We start from the raw sequence: 5,337 nt of genomic DNA, 5'->3' as shown, positions 1-5,337 counted from the left end.
CAATTAGTAATCACCAGACCACCCACTAATCCATATAGTTTTTTCGATCAGGCACTAATTCATATAGTTGAATGCAGATCATCATCTCCTCTTGAAGAAAGTGACGACCTTTCGGAAGGTTTAGATGTTATTATGGAAATAAATGTTTCGATTTTATTGATTTTAAATCTTTTGATATATAAAACTAGTAAAGCATTTATTGTTTTCTAATTTTTTTTGATAAAAAATTAGAAAAGAAAATCCATCTAGCAATTCTTTCTAAATATAGTTGATGAGTTGGCACATGATATATCATTCGATAACATGATTTTGGTATGAATCTTTGGTGTCTCTAGCACTACTCTCTTTTTTATTAACATTTTATCCATTGGAATTTGGACCATAACGTAATCGTCCACCTTAGGAAATTTCTTGACCGCAAAGACAAAAATATCTGCCAAGTCTCGCCTGCGTGACCGTTGAACTCTACGGTCACGAAAATTCCTGCTCTCCTAGCCGAAGCTTCCTCAAGCTTTACCCTAAAACCCACATGTGTTTTTATTTTCCTAAAACTTGCTTGCTAAGTGCAAAAATAATATTAGTTTAATTCCCACTTGGGACCCGTACATCAAAAAGTTGAGCACTCTGGTCCCTGCAACCAACCACGTGACTTTGTGTATCCATTGCCGTTTGATAATTGGACAACAATAATTTCACCTTGCGGGTCCCACTGAGCAGCCAACGTTGATAGAGAAAAGGGTAGGGGGAGGATTCAGAATCTTACGGAGGAATCATTCTATGGATGCGTACGCCTTGTCGTTTTCATTTTGAGAGGGGGAGGAAGAGGATAGTAGACCTCTGGTTGGATACCTACCACAGTGTGCTCTTTCAAATAGTTGTTAGGGGACTTAACTAAGCTAACAAGCTCAATTAGGGTTGGAGATTTCTTTCTATGCCCCATTTTGATTTATCCATATAGCTTGTAGGAAATGAAGTGATGGTCCCTTCACTTGGAGCCTTGGAGGTGTGCAACTAATAGATCCTCACTCTAGAGTTCAGGCATTTGGGAATTGGGAGTGGGTTTGGTCGGATTGAGATGAGTGATATTATGTTTTGGTCAAAGTTAATGGATAACCGTAGGATAAAAGAAGGAAAGAAATGTTCCTCGCTTAAGGGTAATCTAAGTTTGAACGTATTTTCTTAGTCGGTTATTGTTAACTTGCATGCTAATTTTACACGTATTAGATGATTTAGATCCCCCACCCCACCCCCTTTGGCCCTAGATGATTCTAATCAAAGAAGGTTAGAGTTTGGGTCTCATCGCTTTGATATTTTTAAATATTGCATCAATATTGGAGTGAATAAGGCACCTTTGTCGGTTAGCTTTGTGTGACAACTCTTAGGCATAGTTTGGTACAACTTTGTTTTTTTAAAAAAAATCAGATTTTATTTAACTTTTAGATTTGATTGTGTTTGGTAAATTAAAGAAAAACAGTTTTTTTTTTCTTCAAAATTACCGGTCAGTGGAAGCAGATTTTAGAAGCAATCTTGAGGTTGTTTTTAGAAGTTGCTGTCGATAAAAATATTGAAAAATAATCTTTTATGTATTGACAGCAGCTTTAAAAATAATATTTACCAAACATAAAACTATTTTAATTCACAGCTGATTATAGTTATAGTACATCATAAGTAATTTTTATAAAAAGCCACAACAATCCCAAACTTGCCCTTAGTTACTTGATGAGCTTCGTAGGGGTTTTTTTTTTGGGGGGGGGGGGGGGGGGGGGGGGGGGGTTTAGCATTAAAATAGCTTAAGATTCTCTTGCATTGGTTCTATTTTCTTATGTAGCACACAAAGGCGTATCGTGTTTGTTAACTACATTTGATTACTGTATGGTTTGATGTTCCTTTCTTACAAAAAAAAAATAATCATAACCTGCAATTTTAGGTTTGATGCTTGTTTGAGTCTGATGTGGATGCGTGGTGTTTGGTTGCTTTGTGGTTTTCATGGCGATGGATCAGCGTGGCGTCTTCTCTCCGGTCGAAGAGGTGAAGGAGCCTAGGGTTTGTTAGTTCTATGGCCTCGGGCTTGGTATCTTGGGCAGGGGCTTTGCCTTAGGCCCATAGTCTATTTTTATTTTATTGCATTTTTGTTTTTTGTCTAATAGTGTCTTATTTTTAGGGTGGAGTGGACCTCGGTCTTGTTTCCCTTGTTCTTTAGTTTGTACACGGTCTAAATACCATAAGGGTCTCTAGCTAGGTAGATATATTGCTGTATTAAATAATGTGTTTTCTTTGTTCAAGGTGTATGAGTTTTTTTAAGAGTCATTGTCAAATGTGCAGTGGTTGCACTACTTGAGCAATTATATACAATAGATGGAAAGTTCTAGTATACAACATGCAGCCTGCTTTCCAAAGACAACTTTCCAAAATCAGCCCCCAGTGCAAAACACATGCAATCACCCTCTTATTAGTGTATGTATGCTATACCGTGCTGCACAGCATACATTCCCACAATAGATGATCTTTGAATCTCTTAGATTGAGCGAGAAAGCTCGTTGTATGATTTTTTTTTTCGATCAATAGAGTTTCATTTTCTTTTTTTTTTCAAAAAAGTGCTAATTGGAACGTAGAACCTCTACTTAATTAAATTTTCTTAGATGCCCCTAGCATAATTTGCCCCTTTGACACTTTGCTAAGTTGTTGTCTCACTTGTCTGTCCTTCTCTATTAGAGAGAAATCAAATCAAAGCAAGTCCCTCTAAATAAAGGACATGTACCAATTTTCTCAAGAATAATACCTTATCCTCTTTATCCAACTCCCTCACATGCCTTATGCCCTCTCTGTGCCTCATGCCTCATGCCCAATGCTGCATGTCTCATGACTCATGCCACATTCCTCATCACCATGAAAATGGAGCACAAATAAATCATATGAGCACAAGGCACCATTAATTTTAATTACTTTGTACATACTATACTCGGAAAAGACGTGTTGCTCCATATTAACAAACATTAAATTTTTTTTTTTCTGAGAATGTTAACAAACATTAAATTATTCACAGCTTTTTTTTGTAAATAAATCATCAATATACTAAAACTTGGGCTGGGCCAAAATAGCAAAGTGTCATGACACTTGTAAATTTTCGCTCACTTATTTTGTTTGTCTAACAGAGAATAAAAATCCTATAAATAATGCATATACTAGAGCGAGTGCATACTAACGCCTGAGCGCTCAATTGCGGTGCTTCAAGTATATACCAACTATCTCATTGATCTAAGATCCTATTAGCCTGTAGGCTAAAACCACACACAATTTTAGGCCACTTCTAGTTTGAAATCAAGCCGGAAGACCTAATTCCAAAACTGAGCTTGTTTGGGCTTGAGTCTAGACTCAGGCTTAAAAGCCCAACCCCATTCAAATTTTTAAAATATTTATTTTGATAAACGGATCTAATTAACGGGTCGGGTATTCGTTAACCCGCTGGATACGGATTTGGTTCGAGTTATCAAAGATCTAGCGGGTAACGGGTCGGGTCAGGATTCAAAATTTTAAATTATTAAACGCGTACGGATCTTGGTTGATCCGGTCCAAATCCGTTCTATTTACAGGTCTAGCTGCCGTTGCATCCTCACCTTCCTTGCCAACGGCTAAAAACAAATCGGCCTTTAAAGCCCTTGACCATTTTATTCATGCTACCTCCCCAGTCGAGTTCGGTCCCTTGATTCCGGTGACCCATTGGGTTGGATTCTCGCCGTCCAGCCTACGAACATTGACCATGGCTGTGGCTCGCAGAAGCCAGAAGGTTGTCATGGTTGCGACGCCGCCTTCTAGCCGCGCACATTCAAATGTAGATGCATTAGATTTTAACTTAAGTCTAGAGCTTGGAGGTGGTTTTAATAACAATCGATCAAAACCATGTATAGGATGCGAAGTCTCGTCACCGCGATCATGTCATTTTCCTTCCCAATCAATTAGATTTTGGTGAAGCTGAAGGAAAGGGCTGAGAGGATCAGTGTTGTGGCAGAGATGCCTCAAGGTTACAAGTCGGCTGATGTTGTTGGTTTCACCGCCATCAAACAAAGGCGGCACTAGAGAGAGCGCGAAGAGACACACCGCTAGAGAGGATAGGTTTTTGAGAGCATATTGCGGATCGACACCAATAGATAAGAGAGAGGAGAGATTAAACAAAAGGGAACAAGGAGCCGTAAATTATTCACGTCTTTGTGTTAAAATTACATTTAATAATAAAATTTGATGTTTGAATAAATATTTTAACTAAAACAAAGTGTCAACACCTAAGCACGCTATTGTGGCCCAGTACTGTTTGGTTTAGCGGCATAGTCTCCCTTTAATAAGTGGAAGATTGTGAGTTTGACTCACGAAATTGTAATATTTAAGTTGTTTACCTAATAAAAAAAACACTCTATTGTGGTACAATCAAATAACTAGAAAAACATCGGACGTCATATATGTTTTTCAAATTCACATAAACTTAACACCCTAATGTAAAGCTACTCCCCATGAAGATTGATCATACATACAACTACCAACTTTGACAACAAAAGCTTCTCAGCCTTTTTCTTTTTCAAACTAAAAAACCAAATCCCAAGTTCTATGGTAAAGCCCAAAGCTGCCATCAAATATCCTAGAAGAACCATCTAAAAATTGGGCCCAAATCTCAAATGATAGTGATCTGAACTCACTCGTTTTTGATTATCGAGTCCTGACAATCGCAATTCTAGTTATAGCCACATCAAAGCATCTTTAACGGATTTTTTATTTTAGCTTCTTAGTTATTTTAGAGAGTGTGTTTAGTTTTTTTAGATATTTTAGGAGCTCCAACAAACTAGCAAAGATTTAGTTATTATGACTTTTAACTATCTCACTCTCTAAATATAGAAAGCGAGAAGTGACTTTCTATAATTTAATACATTCATTAGAAGATGTTTTATATAATAAATAAATACATTTAAACTATTTAATCTTCATTTGAAAAATAATATTAATTTAATACTAGCTAAAATAGAGAGCATTGATGCAGAGTGGCTAACCAAATTGACTTTTAGCTAATTTGACTAAAATTTAACTTAAAAATTGCTAGCATTGCTAAGAGTGCGGCTATTGGAACCTTCAAATTTGCTCAATATACATCTCATTCTCTCTACACCTCCATTTTATTTTTAAATATAAGCATTTTCTCATTAGACCTCCTTTTCAAATTCCTAAAATAGCCTTGTTTATGTAATTCACAGATATATTAATATATTACTCATTACACCTCTTATTCACTCAGTATACCTCCAATTCTTTTTGTTCTTTTTTCTTTTTGCATGCGAACATCCATTCCCGACTTCC

The sequence above is a fragment of the Fragaria vesca genome, linkage group LG3 (genome assembly GCF_000184155.1).
Source record: "Fragaria vesca subsp. vesca linkage group LG3, FraVesHawaii_1.0, whole genome shotgun sequence".
NCBI classification, from domain to species: Eukaryota; Viridiplantae; Streptophyta; class Magnoliopsida; order Rosales; family Rosaceae; genus Fragaria; species Fragaria vesca.
Note: the sequence above shows the minus strand (reverse complement) of the source record.